Here is a 17,365-nt window from a genome sequence, read left to right on the forward strand (position 1 = left end):
GGAGGCTGGCAGGCAGATCCGGGAGCAGGACTCTGGCTGCTAGACCATGTTCCACGGAGGTTGGGATCGAGGTCAGTTCTGCGGACCCTTTGGGCCCGAGCACGTAGCACAGCGCCCAGACGTGGCGAGTTTATCGGTGGAGGAGGCCCGGGCATTACGTACCTGTTGGTGCGCCCAGCTGCTTTGTATGCAGATATGTGGGGTGTGCGGACGAGCTGCTCTGGTGCGTGCGGCCACGTGCTTCTCCCCACATTCTCAGCACAGCGTGGCCCTTATGAGCGTAGAAACGAGTGCAGGACCTGGGATATCTCTGGGTATGTGCCCTGTGATCTTCCCGGGCTGTAAAGTGTTGTTAATGAGATGTTGGATGGGACGTAATTGCATCCCGGCACCTGTCTCGTATGTCCTTGCCTTCTCTAATTACGTGCAAACCACTGGTTGCCGCAACCACTGAAGGCCGAGGACTGTCTGTCCTGCCTTCCCACGTAAGAACCCTGTTCACCGTGTCGTGCACCTGGGGAAGCTCCTAACCCACCTGCGTCGAAGCGCAATAAAACTTAATACCCGGTTGCCAGTGACAGAACAGACATAAAGGGGGCGTGAGCCTGGGACGTGTTATGTAACGCACAGAATCTCGATGCTTTCCACATAGTCACCGTGGGGCTCGCGCTTTCGTCCGAGAGCTGTCTGGGTTTCGTCCATGCGTCACATGTGTGCACCAACACTGGCCTGTAAATGGGAGCCTTCCAGAAGTTGACTGTGTGGTACTTGGCAGATGGGATCCCATGTCCCCGGATAGAAATGTTCTAAGTGCGAACTGCGTGCCCAGATTCACACGGAGAAAACTCTGCTGGTACACGGGGGCTGTTGTATTTCCAAAGCTCCCCACCCATCTCTGGCTGAATATGGGAAGGTCCCTTCCGGTATCAGCTTGTAGGGCCAGGAGCACGGGTCTGCCTTGGGCCAGCGACTCTGCCCGCAGTCCCGTCGGATGCCCGTCCTTTCTCAGTCTCTGCTTTTCTGTAGCCGCAGACACACGCCGTCCCAGGTCCCTAACTTGCCGAGGGACAGAGGGCCTCTGTATGGCTATTAACGTTAGGGCTTCAAAATATACCTGTTGCTTCAGCATTTAGTATCTGCTCGTGCTGTGTACAAATGTAGTGGACTTGAGCCGTCTCCGCAAAGAGGCCGTCACAGCGCCCAGTTCTGTTTACAATTTCTTCTATCAGCGTAAACACCTTTATGCTCGTTAAACCGTACTTAGAAAGCCAGTAGCTTTTATTTCCTTGTTCAGGACTTCTCTTGTCGGAATTAACAGGTGGAACCTCTTGGAAGACCCAGTGATCACTTTGGCCTGATAAACGAAGTTTGTAAAAACGATGAGTGTGAAGTTGACTGTTCTGTCGCATTCCGATAATGGCACCTTAAACTGTGAGTGAGGCTCAGTAAGCCGAGTGTGCATTGCGACGTTTATTTACAGCACGGTTGCCCCCACAGGCCAGAGGATGTGGAAGACTTGAGTCATAAAGCATTAAATAGCACGCAGGAGTTTATTCGGTGGTCTTCCTTCTTCCAGCTGTCACTGAGTACTGGGGGCGTTGAATAACCTCCCCGTCCACTGGGGAAGACTGGTCCTCGACCACGTACTTTCCATTCCCACCCAGAGGATCAGGTTTTGCATTCTTTTTAGCGCGAATGTAAATGTCTTTCCGCCTAAATGCAATAGTCTTTGAACTCGGGGACACTTCCGCATTCTCATTCTACTTTCCAAGTTTCAGTGGGTCATAAGGGGGGCTGTGAAATGACCTCTGAGGGAGCGCTGGTGTCTTTCACGGACTCTGAGTTAGAGGAACAGCTTACGCGGCCTACAGTGACAGGCATCAGAAAAAAAGCAGCAGCCAGGCTTTACTCTCTGTCCAAGGAGCCTGAATGGCTTCACAGACAGGTGGCCCCTTTCCAGCTGGAGATCAGGGTGCAAAGCTTGTCCCCTTTGGTCACAAACGCTTGGACGTCAGTACTTTTTACCGGCCGTGCACTCTGCATAGAAGGAGGGGCCCACACATCACTGCTCTTTGGATCTTGGCAGAAATCCCGAGCAGAGTTCAGTAGAATCTGAGATCTATAAAGCGGTTTCTAATGTGTGAGGTGTCTTCTTTTAAAAAGGATCTTGGTTCTTCATTCTTGATTATTCTGGTAGTCCCGTCCCCTGAAAAACAAGATCTACGAGGGTCATTTTAAGTGGTCGGTTGCCTTTGCTTTTGGCAGAAGGAAATACCAAAGACATGAAGATCTATAACGCTGTGCTATGGACGGAATTGGGGGATGGAATCCCAAAATGCATATGTTGAAACCCTCCCCCCAGGACCTCTGAGTGGGGCTGTGTTTGGGAGCGGGGTTTTAAAGAGGTGATAAAGGTAAAATGAGGTTACTGGGATGGGCCCTGGCCGCCTCGCACTGCTGTCCTTGTAAGAAGAGGCGAGGAGGGCACAGACAGGCACAGAGGGACGGATCCGTGAGGACGCAGGGAGAACGTGGCGTCTCCTCGGCTTCAAGAGGAGCCCATCTCGGCCCAGCCTGTGTCTCCGACTCCCATTCTCCAGGACCGGGAGGGAGGCACGTGCGCTGTTGAAGCCGCCCAGTCTGGGTTCCTTTGTGGTGACAGGCCTAGCAGTGCACCCAGGAGCGTAGACTGGGTGATACCGTGAGAGGATCCAGCAGTCTGGACTGCCCTTTTGGAGACTTGGTGGACAGACTGTGCCAGGGCTGAGGACGGCGCACGCTCAGGGCTGCTCGGCATGGCCCGTACCCACGGAAGTACCGTGGACATTCGTCCCATCTTCCTTTGTCATCTTTCCATATTGGAGTTTTCCGATTCCCCCACCCCCACCCACACGTGAGAAGAAGGGACAGGAAGGATGCCTGAGCAGCCAAAGGAGTGTGCCTGTGGCGGGCGGCCCTTTGTGTCTTCAGAGGAGGAGCTGTTCAGCCCTGATTTCATCTCAGCACAATCACGTGATACCCCAGTGCTGTAGCTCGCCCTCCGTGAAGACGGTTTCTGGCATCGTCTCTGTAGCAATGCTCCCTCTGGTGTTCTCGTCCAGCACGCCTCTGAAGGGGAGTCCGTCCTACAATAGTCACGGCAGAAACCGGAGTAGCAGGAGATGCCACCGAGAGCTAGGTGATGGAAGCGGTTCCTGGGGTTGGGGGAAGAATGTCCTCACACTTTGCAGGTTGTGGAGGGCAGGTGCTGCTTGTCATTTATTCAAAACCCATAAGAACATATACATTCCCTACGGATTCACCATGAAGCCGTAAGCCTGGGGCATTGGGAAGCTCATTCTTCGCAGAGTTGATCCGTCTCGAGTATGAGAAACGCACGCCCATCTGGAACACCACCCTCATCCTTTTGTCTCCTAAAATTCAAGAAGAACTTGAATTATTGACACCCACTAAATGGAATGTCAAGGTGCGTCAGTGGGAGATGGGAAAAAGGAACCCGGTGATGAATAAGGTTTATAAATGTGTGATGATGATGTAGAGTAAGACAGACAGAGGCCACGGTGCTCTTGAACAGCCAGTGGACAGCCTCGGGGAAGCCGAAGCAGGGACTGCTGTGAACTGTCTTAGCTGCCATTGACCTTTGGTTGGGAAAGCCCGTGCGAATGAAATTTAAGAAAGGTTTGCTGGCAGGCCGTGTTTTTGATGTGCTCAAGAGTCATTGCAGTCATTTGATATGCTCAAGGTGCCTGGGGGGCCTCAGTCAGCTGAGCACCTCCGACTCCTGATTTCGGCTCAGGTCAGGAGCTCAGGTTGGTGAGGTCGAGCCCATGTCAGGCTCTGCGCTCAGCTGGCCCTTGGAATCTGCTTGAAATAGCTCTCCCTCTCCTTCTGCCCCTCTGCCTGCTCATGTGCTCTCTTTCTTTCTCAAATAAATAAATCTTAAAAAAAAAAAAAAGGCCACTGTACAGAAGTCCAGTTAGAAAAAAAACACAAAAATAGATGGCCAAGAGAGTTTCCTACAGTGTTGGTTTCCTGTTGCAGGAGTCACCCCTTATCACGAACCAAGTGGTTTAACACAGTGTAAACGTACTGGGATGGTCTCAGAGGTTGGACATCCCCAGTCGGTCTCCCTGGGCTGACATCAAGGTCTCCACAGGGCCACATTCCTTTCTGGAGGTCTGGGGAGCGATCGGTTCCCTTGCCTTGTCCATTCACTCGCAGGCTGACCTTTCCTTGGCTCGCAGCCCCTTTCCTGTTCTGCACATCATCCGCACGCTGTGTCTCTGACCGTTCTTCATTAGCGTCGGCGTTTGTGGCCAGTCACTTCCCTCCACGTGCTGCTTTCCTCTCACCCCATAGGTTTGCGGTGTCGTGTGTTCCTTTCCGCTCATCCCGCAGCATTTCTGACATTCCTGACCTTTAAGTACACAGATGGGTTGTTTACTTTCCACATATTTATGAATTCCCCCATTTTTTCCCCATTATTGACTTCTAATTTCCTCCCATTGTTCATTAGGGAACTACGTGGTGTGAATTCAAGCCTTTGCAGGTTTATGGGGCCTTGGCCTCGCGTACCGCCTTCTCCTCCCCCTACGGCACAGAGCGTTTTCCTGGAGAAGGTGTGTGTGACGTTAGTGTGGCAAGGAGCTGTTCCATGGACGTCTGCCAAGTGCAGCTGGTGGGTGGTGTTTAAATAGTTACTGTATCAAGTCTGCTTGCTACATGTAATCCTGCCAAGTGCAGCTGGTTGGTGGTGTTTAAGTAGTTACTGTATCAAGTCTGCTCTCCTGGCTGCTGGCTACATTTTATCGAGTCCTGTCCCCTATCAGAAGCCTGAGATGCAAATCTCCAACTACATTGTTGAATGATCAGTTTCTCCAGCTTTTGGGTCAGTTTCTGTTTTGTGTCATTGGGGCTGTGTTGCTGAGCTCATGCATGTTTGTAATTGCTGCGTCTTCGGAATGCAGAATGACATCTCTGTAGAAGGTTTCTGTTGCATTTCTTTGTGTTGTTTCTAGCAAAGATGCGTGTCTTGGGTCTGTCTTCTGTCCGCTCCTCTTCTGGTTGCTGTTTTCATTGGATATCTTCTCCATCCTACAAACCTGCACCTTTCTATTGAAAGTGTATCTTACAGACACCCTGTAAGTTGGCTCTTGTTGTTTTTCTTTCTTAAAGTCTGTTCTGGCAGTCTTTGCCTTTTATTAGGGATTTTAGCCATTTACGTAAAACGCCGTTCTTCATAAAATACGATTTTGGTATAGAATGTTGTTTTCCCTGTGCCTTATTTCGTTGTTTTTCCTTTATTTTCCGTGACTGCCTCCTTGCATGCTAACGAGACATCTTCTAGTGAACCATTTCAATTCTCGTGCCATTTCTTTTATTATGTGTGTGTTTGGTTGTTGCGTAGTTCTTTTTCCTCCCTTTAGTTATTTTCTTCATGGTTGCTCTGGAGATTACCGCTAGTGGCTTAACATGCGATCATCTGGTTTGCATTAATGCCAACACAATTTAAAAAGTATACAAAAGCCTTGCCGTGATACGGCTTTGGTGCACACCATCCTTTGTGCTGTTCACATCCTTAGCGTTACATCTCTCTACAGTGTGTGCTCCTAGAGATGGATAATCGTTGCTGAATGCAGTTGTCTTTTACATCACATAAGAAACAATGATTGACAAACAAGAACACATTTTTTTGTTTGTTTTTGGTCCCCCTGTGGGCAAAATCACCCCCCTCCCTCCCCGTTCACCAACCATTGCTCTAAGGTATAAAAACACTGTTCCAGCATCCGTACGAAACATAATTTACAAAGTCCACCAGAGGGATTTTTGAGCTGGCCATTGGATAATGAACTGAGAAACAAACACTCACATATAAAAAGTATGGCACGTTTCAGTCTTTCCACACCGTGGATGACGATACTTTACGAAACAAAAAGTAGATACGGATCGTTCTTGGGTTCCGTGTCACCCTCCGGTGAGAAGTTCTCCTGGTGTGCTCCGCTGTCTTCCGATCCCACAAACGATGCTGATGGGGATGTGTGGGCGTGGTTGTAACAAGGCTCTAGCAGCACAGTCGGTCCGATCTGGGGAGAAGCCTCGTAGGAGAAAGTGGCTGAGTGTCAGGGGGCATTACACACCGTGCAGAGCCTGTGTCTTCTCTGACACGTCCTCCGTCTGCGTTCGTTTGCCAGGTGGGATCTGAGTGCCATTGTGCCATGTGGGCAGCTTTTCCAAGTCATCTGGGGGAGACCAGAGCGACAGCCCCGGGTCCCTCTCCCTGACTCCCTGTGGTGGTGCTCAGGGATGGCCTCTGGCTCCTGGCGGGAGCTGCAGCCCGTCAGTCCCCTGGTGGACCCCCCGTGTGGAAGCAGAGGCATATCCCACAGGACAGCGGCAGCCTCCTTCCAGGGAACAGGACAGCAAGCTGTCTCAGTGTTTGTCCCGTCTGAGAGTCTGCCTTGAAAACTCCATGTGAGAAAGGCAGGAGATGGGGCGGCCCTCAGTGTCTGGCCCTACAGGGAAAGTCACGTGAAAACCCTTTGTTTCCACGTGCGGTCGGCTAAAAGTACGCTTTCCAAACCAGAGGGAATGGTTTGCCCGTACAGAGCTTGTGTCGATGGTACTCCCATGCTTCTGGGCTCTTTCCCTCATCGTGGGTATCAGCTGGTTGTAAACACACTTTATACAACTTAAACGGTTTGCTCTCCTTTGGACTTAGCCTGAAGATGGTGTAGCGCCCTTGTGTGTGTGACTCCTCGCCCAGGCTCTTTACCCCACGGTGCCGTCCCCTGCCTGTGGAGGGGACCCGCGACACGGCACGCCAGAGAGGACGGCCTCCCTGTGGGACAGGCCCCACGGTTCCGGTGTGGCCTGCAGCCCCCACAGGCCCTAGCCCCTGCCACACATCCATCTCCCCCGTGGGGAGCCTCACCCTCCCATGCACAGAGCACGGGGTCGCCCCCAGGAGCCACGGGGCCTCACTCTTCGCTGCAGTCATCCTGGCCAGCACACCGTCCTCGTAATTAAATGCAAAAGAGAAGCACAACCGGCCTTTGGCCGGGATGGTGTGGGAGTGGATGGACGACTCTGTGAGCTCCGGGGGTATGTGCTCCCGTCCGGTGGTCTGTGCCTCGCGCCGGGGGAGGTGTGGGACTCAGGACCAGAGTTCGGAACACATGGGACGTGGCCTTCTAAAGACGCGACCCGGCGAGGGTCCCCTCTAAGGACACTCCTCTCCACGCACTTCACTTGTGCTTTCGTCATTCGGCGCCGACTTTAATTTTTACGCGCCTCCTCTCGGAGCCCGTCAGGGAAGGCGCCCTGGCTTTATTTCCAGCCTCACTTCACGGTAACGACTGTGCGTGGAGCATGTGCTCTGTTCCACACAGTTTCTACCAAGGTGTTTCGTCTTCCGACAACGTTAGGGGACAGGGAGCCTGCTCCCTCCCGCAGCGTTCGGGAAAACTGGGTTCTCCGTGGGTTTTCCCTCGGGCAAGGTGACGCTGCTGGGAAGTGGCAAAGCCGGCATGTGAATTCGTGTCTCTGGGCCCCGTGGTCCCTCCTCCCCCTCCTTGGGCCGACTTCCCGCATCTTCCGTGGTGCGTGCCCCGGCCCGAGCTGTGTGACCCCGCAACATCCCTGCTGAGAAAGACTGCGGACGGTGCGGTCGGTGATGACGTGGGCCCCTGCCCCATACCGCTGCCCTCCCCCCCCCGCGCGTCACGGCAGGATGCGCTCACGTCCCTGGGCAAGCGTGCGCTCGTCTCCAGATGCCAGAGCGGTGTTGACAGAGCCTGCGCGGGGGCAGCCGCCGTCCGGAACCAGCGTCGCCCGTCTCCGCCTCGACGGGCGTCCGGCACCTGACACTCCCAACGCCCACCTCTCGGTTGCCCAACACAGACAGACGTGTTCCTAGTGGCTTGCGACGGACACTTGGTCTTCTGTTTCCCAAGCGACGACAAGGGAGGACGGAACCGCTCCTCCTCTGAGCTTCTCAGTCACGGGTGCCGGCCGGTCCTGCTCAGCGCCGCTGCGGGCGTTTCTCCCACCGGCCGCAGGGGCTGAGGGTCCCCGCCAGCCTCCAATGTGCGCGATGAACAGGCTCCCTGTAGGGGGAGCAGAGATCGGTGTCCCTGTAGGACTCTGCAGGCTCATGGAACCCTCCACGCCCCCGTCTGGGGAGCGCTGCTCTGGGCTTAAGAGCAATCTCCGGGGAGAACTCTGCTGTGGGTGACTGCTCACTCGCTACCACACTCTGGCCACTCGGTCCCTTCGTTCCTTAGCTGAGTCACGCCGGAGTCAGGGGGCACCGCAGCAAAGTGTCGCTGCTCCCAACTTCCAGATTAGTCTTTCCAACAATAGAAAATGAAACAGGGCCAAGGTGAGACCTGGAGCCTGGGTTTGCCCCTGGAGGACGTGTGGGGTTAAGGAGACAAACCTTTCCAGCCCATGGGAGAATCCGGGTGCCGGCACACATCGGCTGTTGTGGGAGAGGAGGTGTGTGGAGCACGGGACGCGCGAGGGAGGAAGGCGGATAGGCACGTGACCCTTTCTGTGCCTCCCGCACGGTCCGTGTGCCGTGTCAGCATCAGGGTGCCCGTCTGAGAGCTGGCTGCGGCGTGCTCCTAGGGCATACCACAGGCGACGGTCACAGATTCCAGTGCCACTCAGCCTAGGCCAAGTGCCACCAGTCACCGCCCCTCCCGTACTGATGATTCTGTGTCGTGTCACGGCCGGGAACTCTGATGACACGTAGCCCCGCGGTTCTCAGACTTGCGCCGGTGTCAGATGCTTTCGGAGGGCTTGTTAGGGCCTCCAGGGCCCCGGGCTCTCTGACTCGGTAGGTGCGGGTACATACGAGAGTCTGCCTTTCCCCTTGAGCTCCCGAGGAGAGCAGATGCTGCTGGGCCGCCCGAGAAGCCCATCGGGACGCCCCTGCCCGGAGCTGAGGCTGAGTCCGGGGGCCGCGTGTTGAAGGGACGGCGGGTGGGGGGGACCTGGCAGTGCGCTTCCGGGCCAGACAGCCCACACGCCCGGGCAACGTCGCTGAAACTCAGTCTCCGTGTCTCGTTTTTATATATTGGATCTGTCCGTTCATGCGTTTCGTTTTCTTGATTCTCCAGCGGCCTCAGCATGTGGGGATCTGTAACGTATCATTAAACATCGGAACGCAGTCTGCCCCTGGTGACGTGAGTCTGAGCTGAGTTTGAGAGGTTTTTAACCGGAAAAGTGCTGCGTTATCACCACCCAATCCCACAGTGATTTCCCTGAATTTACCCCTATTTTAGAAGATGCTTGTCTCTCACAGGGCAGTTTTGCTGAGCTCGGGAAATGCCTCCCTGTCTGCTCTTGGCCTCTCTGCCTGCAGCCTTCCCTTCTCCCCACCGTTGGCTGCTTCCACAGCCAGCCGATGCCAACAGCGTGCCTTCCCCACCGCATGACGGCCTCTCTAGCGGCAGGAGGGGGAGCAGAGCGGCGCGCTAGGTGCTCAGGAAGCAGAAGGCACTGGAGGAGCGAGGCCCGCATGCCCAGAATGGGTCATCTTACTTGTCTGTTTCTTACCCATTCTTAAGAAGGGGATGGGGTCATTCATCCAGTGGGTTCCGTGAGACGTGCTCTGTGTGATCATGGGAGTCGGTGGAAAGCTGCTTGCCTGCGTCCCGTGGCTCGCTGGGGACCCCTGACCTGACAGGGGTCCTGGGACACCTGGGATTTCCCTAGGGAAAGCTCATCGTACCCCTGAAATCCCGGCAACACTGCAAAGTCTTTTGTCCTTGGGAACAAATGTCATGGTTTCTAAAAGACAACTGTCTTTCTTGGTGGGCGGAGGACCATGTTCATGGAAGCTGTTGTTTGTCCTCATGGTCTAGTCCTGACTGTCGTGGGCTGACCCCCGGGACAGTATTCGACAACAGCAGGACCACACTGTGAATTGGTAAATTTGGAAAATCTCTAGTAGGCAAAGTACAAACAATATTCCTTGATTTTCTTGACTCTTTGGACTATTACGCTTGTTTTCATCTGTATAGACTGAGTCACAAATGTAGTTAGAATTTGTAGTTTTAAGTATAAGTCAACAGAATTTCGCTCCCAATGTCTGTTGTACTCGAGGGAGATCTTAATTCATCCGTCCCGTCCTGTGACGGCCATACCCTGGTGACTGCTCTGAAACCCACGGGAATGGCAGGGTTTGACGTGTTGGGTGGTTTTTGCTTTCGGTTGTCTGCAGTCCTGGAGGGGTCAGTTTCCTGTAAAACTGCCCATGTTTGGAGAACCTACCCATACGTTTGGATGCAGTCGGTGAATGTCTTCTTGCACAGAAACGACCTTTCACGAAGGAAGGTCAAGTCCCAGGAAACTGGAATCGCGCGAGCCTTCCAGGGAAGGTTAACGTGCACAATGGGATCATTTTAGCGTGATTCCACTTGTACACTCAAGGCAAGAACGTTCCCACAACTCCTCAAGCTCCATGGCCCTCCGCAGCCCTCTGTCTCTTCAGCCCATGCCAAGGTAGCTGCTGGTCGGCTTCTCCCACTGTAGATGAGTTGGCACTTCTGAGACCTAACGTCTTTGCTTGCCCGTAATTGACTGATACTCATGCGTGTTACCACGTGTTCCAATAGGTTGTTTCCTCCTTTTTACTGCTGATGCTTGTTTGGTCAGTGTTCAAGAGGCCGCCGGGCCATGTACCCCAGTGGTTCTTCTGCTGGGTTGTGTATTAGCTTCTTACCGGACCTATCACAAATGATCACAGATGCCTTCATGGCTTGTGGCTGAACATAGCAGATTTATGACCGTACCGTTCTGGAGGCCAGAGGGACATCAGTCTTGTTGGGTTAGAATGAAGGTGCTGGCAGGGCTGAGTTCCTTCTAGACGGTCTGGAGGAGACTCTGTTTTCTTGCCTTTCCGGCTCCGAGAGGCCGCCCGCATGCCTTGCCTTGTGGTCCTCCGTCCCTGCCAGCCCCTGTTTCTGTGCCCAGCCCTCCTCTGACTCTGACCCACATGCCTTCTTCTGTATAGACCCTTGATGAGGATGCTGCACCTGCTGCATAATTGAGGACCACCCCCCATCTCCACACACTTAACCTGATCACATGCAACTTCCCTTTTGCCTTGTACGGTAGAACAGTCCAAGGTTCTGGGGATTGGGTTGTAGACGTTGGGGGGTGCTGTTTTTCTGTCAATGGCAGCTTATTTTTGTCTCGTCCTTGAGCTGTAACGTTAGGTTCTTAATATATTCTAGATGCAAGTGTTGTGCGTGAAAGTGTGTGTGTGTGTGTGTGTGTGTGTGTGTGTGTTGTAAGGATTTTTATTCTACCTGTGACTTGCCTTTTGTTTTCTTACTGGTGTCTTTTAATTTTGGTGAAAGCCCCTTTTTACGTGTGTTCTCCTACGACTCCTGCTTTCTGTGGTCTGTGTATGAAAACGTCATACAACCCAAGATTCCCAAGATGCCGTGTTTTCTTCTACACATTTTTTTTAAAGATTTCATTTATTTATTTGACAGACAGAGATCACAAGTAGGCCGAGAGGCAGGCAGAGAGAGAGAGAGGAGGAAGCAGGCTCCCTGCTGAGCAGAGAGCCCGATGCAGGGCTCGATCCCAGGACCCTGAGCCGAAGGCAGAGGCTTAACTCACTGAGCCACCCAGCCTCCCCTCTTGTACAAGTTTTGGAGTTTGGGTTTGATATTTACATCTGTGATCCCAACAACCATTGCACAGTTATGTTTCTGGACATGTATGTGTGATGCAGCCACATTTTTGGAACCAGCTCATGTTTTAGATGACTGGCAAGGGCGCCTAGGTAGCTCAGTGGGTTAAGGGTCCAGTTCTTGGTTTCGGCTCAGCTCATGGTCTCGGGTCGTGAAATTGAGCCCCACGTCGGGGTACGTGTCCAGCAGGAAGCCCACGCCTCTCCCTTTGCCTCTCCATCTGTTCGCACTCTCTCTAAAATAAATGAATCTTTTTTCTTTTCTAATGAGTTTTAGAAGTTGAGTACGGATTACCAGAAAAAAAATAAAAAGTCCTTAGACCAATACCGATACCTACTGAGTGGAGTCATTGATAATGCCAGGGAGGCATGCCACATGCCAACCACGGGTTTTACTTTACAGAGGTTGACTCGTGTTATTGTTATTACTGCTCCTTCTTTTCAGCCATCGCGTTTATTAGTACTCCTTTACAGTTCAAAACCGATAGCACCATGGGAGTGGAAACATCAAATACTTACATACTTCTCTGTGAGCCTGCTGGAGCACGCAAGCTTCCCGTCTGAAGCAGAGACTACCGTGGTTCATAATCCCCCGCTTGTCCATTGTGCGTTTCCGCGGTTACATCCGCGCACACGAGGAAGCAGCACCTTTTACGCGCAGGCTCCCTTGAAAGGTGACGCAGCTGGCACAAAGTCCACGCGTGCGTCTCTCTCGTCCGTGTGTAGGAAGCTCATCACGGAGAGTCGGTGGCCGTGGGAGAAAGCCCCCGAGTACCCCAGCAGGTACGCACGTGCTGTGTTGGCCGGGGAGCCCATGACGGTCCGTCCCTTCCTCGCACGCACTCACCATCTTATTTCTCCTGCCCGTACCGCGAGGAGGTGTGTGTCCCAACGCACCCTCCCTCCCTGCCGGACTCCTGCGTGCACGTCCACCGGGACCTTTCTGGGCCACCTGCAGGTCGGAGTTCGCCGACGGTGGCGACATTTCTGTAGGTCTTGAGAAATCCTCGCATTGATGTATTGACGTTTTGTCAATCGTTCTTTCTGCAAAGTGTGTCAGACCTTTGTAGGTGTTTGGTCCTTTGTTTACTTTTCCGGACAAACAGGAGGGAGCCGTTTGGTTCCGACATGGCAGATTTATGTCACCTGCAGCAACACCCATTTCAGCCTCAATTATCAGGTCGTTCTCAGGGCCTGTCACACAATAGGTAGCCAAGAAGTAATTGAACGGTTCGTCTCTCAGGCATGTGCCGTGACTGTGTCCCCAAGATTGATGGCTGGTGGTTAAGCTTGCTCATCCAGGCTTCTGCTCCGTGATGCGTGATGCTTCCACGACACGTGGTGTTACTGATTTATAAATATTTCTTCCATGGGGACCTCTGTGCTCTGTCGTTTCAAACTTGGTCTGAACTTTTTGAGTTTTGGGAGGGGATCAATTTTATGTTGGATTCGGTTCTAGTTTATACCATCGTAGGTTTTTCCTTTCTTTTTCTCAGTATCCTAACCATAAAAAATACATGTTGAGCACGGGAGAGCCGTGAGGTCTTTGGATCCCTAATAATTAAGCGAAATGAGCAGGCATTACAATGAAATATCCAGGAAGCTTAATTTTTTGTAGTGGCTCCTAGCGCCTGCTGCTTGTTAATGGAAGGAGGTCTGGGTAAAGATCTGCTGGAGTCCTGTACGAGCACGGTTTCTGCTTGTGGCTTTCCACCACACCAGATTCTCGGAAAGCTTTTTGGTCGTTGGTTGTTGGCTGGGAAGAGGGTGGACCTGCTTTCCCTGTGACATCGTTATCTCTGATTTTCGTTTGGACAGAGCTTCCCTCCGCAAAGGCTCTGAAGCGTGTCCCACAGACCAGCCTTCTTAGGACAGAGTCCTCGTGATCCTTAGCAGGATGAGGGAAAATAGGCAGACGGGGTTCGCCGGCAGGCCTGGGGCACGCGCAGATGGTCCGACGCAGACGCGGCTGTGTCTGTGCCCACAGCGGTGCACAGACTCTTTAAACCCCGGCAGTGACTCCTGGCTGCGGCAGGGCCTCCTCCTAAACAGCTCCTCATCCCCACGCAGGGGCTTTTTGGTGTGCCGGTGGCATGGGGGCTCCTCCCTCCTGAGTGGCCGAGAGCACGGCAGGGCTCAGACGATGCGGGCAAACGGGTTCCTGGGTGAAGAGGGAGGCGTACCGGGGTGGGGGTGTGAACGACGCCAGGCGGCACCTGAGATCCCACCGCAGGCCTGGGGATATGATCAGGGTTTGCTCAGGGACCGCTGGGTGGCCAGGCAGACGTGGGAGCCGGCTGGCTGCATCCGCAAAGGGCCTGTGGTCCCTGATTTTTGACCGGCTCAGTGACGGTTTCCTTTCATGGCACCTGAAGGTCTGGGGCGAGCAGCACACTGTGTGCCCCTTCATGGCTCAGCAGGTGGCGTACCGTGGTGAGATGGAGACCCCTGCCCTCTGGGGTTGTATGCTGCTGCCTCCCCATGTTGGGTCGTGGTCCAGAGCGGGGGACAGCAACCTTTGGGAAGCAGAGCAAGAAACCAGTATCAGGCAGCTCGCTGCTGCCCTATACACAAGGGCCTCCTGTGCGCACCATGCCTGGGACCCAGGTGACGGCCCAGCCTTGACCTTCAGCCCCACACCCACCCCGGACGCCGGAGCAGACCCTCCGCAGCAGGCTCGCCTCACCGCCTGCTCCGTCCTCTGTGACTACGGCTTTCCGTGCAGGAACACCCCGTACTCTCGGGTATGCCCCCCAGAGCGTCCCAAAGCAGGCCCCGCTTCTAGACACACCCCTCCTGCTCCCCCAGGCCGCTCCTGTAGCCGCGGTCGGGTCACCACAGCCTTCCCTCCACCGGGCTCCTTCCACCGCGCGCAATCAGAGCTCCTGCAGGGTCTCATCGAGGGCCATCCGAGGGCCCCTCGCGGACTTGCACACTTGCTCTCGTAATTTAGGACTGGAGACTCGGTCAGGGCCTCATTTCTTCCCTTGCTACGCCCCTACCAGAGCATTTTCATGCTCCCTCTGCCCTTTGCAGCTGTCCTGTAGAACCTTCCTACCACTCCCGGCCTCAGCGCTGCTCCTCGCAGACATGCTCCTCCCGTCCATTCGCAGACATGCCTTGCCTTGGCCTTGGCGTGTCACGGGGACCAGACAGGCCGATCGACAGAGGGAGGCTGCCTGCGCCTCTGAGAGCCAGAGGACGGCTCCCCCGGAAGGATCTGGGCTGTGGGCGGGAGCGGCAGGAGAAGCACTTAGCTCTTGGTGTCGGCAGTGACCTTACAAAACAGCTTTTGCCTTTAGGGTTCTAGGGATTATTAAGCAAGCTTGGCTGCCTTAAGAAGTAAAGAACAGCCCCAGGCGGTGGAGATATCAGACAGCCCTGCTGCTATCTCCCCTGAGTCACCGGCGTTCCAGGCCCAGGACCTTCAGAGCTCCGGCGTTCACAGGGCTGTGTGACTGGCCCCGCAGTCCAGTTTCGGAAAAGGACTCCCGGTTTGCGATGATGTCCTTCCTACGGCTGCGAGTGTGTTCGCTGGGGGAGTCCAATCCCCGCCTAGAGTGTGCAGGTGGCGCACGGGAGAGCTTGAGTAGCTGTCCTCACATCAGGGCTGCCAGTGACCAGCTCTGACGTTGGGTTCGCTAGTCCCAGGGCCGCCCGGTGTCTTCTTGATTTCCCATTAAGAGAGAAAGGAACCGTTGAACTCATTCTTTCGATGTGGTATGTCCCAGGAAGCCATCTGTCCTCTATTCTTGACAGGAAAGTGTGGCAAGTTAGGTGCTGCTCCAAAGCCCGCACGCCCTTGCCGTGGGTGACCATGCCGTGCAGAACAGAACGCTGGCCGGCTCTTCTCCTCTCCGGGGACGCCCACATCCCTGCGCTTCACCGACAGCTCCAGGAATTGAAGTCCTTTGCTGGCGTTAACTTCAGAAAGGATGGGGCACATTCCGCATTTCTTACTTTAAAGACTTTATCTTCCGAGAAAAATGTATTAACGTAGATCTCCTTTTGGGGGCCAAAGAAGGAAGCAGATGTCAACATGGGGATGAACATCATAGCTGTTTTCCCCCCTTACTTTCTACTCCATTCTGTGTATGTCATCGTTGCAAAGAAGCTCTTCTTAGAGTGGATCCCTTTTTAAAATCACTGACTTTACAAAGCTCGGGGCTTCAGTAAGCCTGTTCTGTTAGCTAACTGTTTTTCAACTTTAGCACACACCCACAGCCCTGGGGGTGCTTGATGAAAGGCACACGGCAGGGCCCCACCCCAAATTCAGAGTCTGCAGATCTGAGGCGGGACCAGGAATGGGCATTCCTGATGCTGCTTCCCTGGGGACTACACTTTGGGCATCAGTGCAGAGAATCAGAAACTAGTAGAACAGTATCTTTGGGGAGCTAATTCTGTTCCCTGAAAATACTGTACCCTGGTCAGTAAATCAGTGTCAGTTCAGGGACATCTGCGGGGCTCGGTCTGATAGGCGTCTGCCTCTGGCTCAGGTCATGATCTCTGCAGTCCTGGGACCCTTGGTCAGCGGGGAGCCTGCGTCTCTCTCTTCTTCTGCCCTTGCTCCTGCTCTCTGTCTGAAAAATAGATGAAATCTTAAAAAAAAGAAAAAGAAAAAAAAAAGACCTATCTGTTCAGCAGTAACCCGTCACCTACTACGTGCTCTCGAAACAGCTGAGAAAAAGGACACCCCCACGTTGATCAAACGGTATTCTAGGCGGGGAGCTGTTTCACGGTAAAAGAGGCAGTGTTCACCCCGTTCGAAAACCCTGCTACGCTTGCGAGTGAGAGAAAGCCGTCATTCAGCCCCGTCTTCGCATCTGCCCTGTTGCGACCTTTCGATTTTCACTGCACATGCGTTCTTCTGTGTGCAAATGTCTCTTCCGTGACCGAACCTGTCTGTCCCACCAAACACCGGCTTTTGGTCCCCCCACTCCCCCCCTTGTCATTGGGAAAAATAAAAGCACGCCTGGTTTGGAGAGAGTATCATTCCGGACGGAAGCATTCCATGCCTTTGTCCTGCTTTGCAAGGAGCCAGTTGTGTTTAGATTTTCCCGTGATCAGCTTTAAAATGTGTTATAATGCGTTTTCTGTGTGATGTGTGGACTCTTGGTGGGGCAGGGTCTGGGGCAGGGCCCAGGCGAAACCCATAGCTATCCCTACAGAGAACTGCGTCAGGAATCGCACTCGGGGGACAGGAAACCCTCCTCCCGCCAGCCCAGGTCCGATTTTGCTGCTAAATGAAGACGTGTCTGTTTGCCGGAGTTAATGGGTTGAGGAACCGGAAATGAGAGATCCCGGTCATGTGCCAGGCCGGACCGTTGGTTACCATGCGTTCATGAAGCTAGTTCCATGTGCCCCAAAAGTGAAGACATTGCCACGACTTAGTGGATTGGTATTTTGTTTTTTTAAGGAAACGGTCTCAGGAGGGCCGGTGACTTGTCAGAACAGGTCTTTGCCCTTCCTGGCAGACTGCTGTGTGGCGAGAAAGCAGGTCTTGTGGTCTCCGAACTCAGGGAGGCTCACTAGTTACAAGCTTTCTGCACCTCAGGTGCAAGGCAGGCGTCCCCACAGCCAGCGTTCCCCACGATGATGCTGGAGTTTCCCATGGCCAGACGCTGTGCTCAGAGCTCGGCCGAAGTCTAGGCTACA

The 17,365-nt window shown here is 53.8% G+C and overlaps 1 protein-coding gene across 1 annotated transcript in view; it reads left to right on the top strand.

Annotated features, from left to right (window-relative positions):
• Window positions 1-17,365, top strand: part of LOC309856267 (pseudouridine-5'-phosphatase) — an 80,333-nt gene that overhangs the window by 11,063 nt on the left and 51,905 nt on the right. The gene's annotated exons all lie outside the window — the stretch shown is intronic.

This window comes from Mustela nivalis (genome assembly GCF_964662115.1).
Source record: "Mustela nivalis genome assembly, chromosome: X".
In the NCBI taxonomy this organism is placed as follows: Eukaryota; Metazoa; Chordata; class Mammalia; order Carnivora; family Mustelidae; genus Mustela; species Mustela nivalis.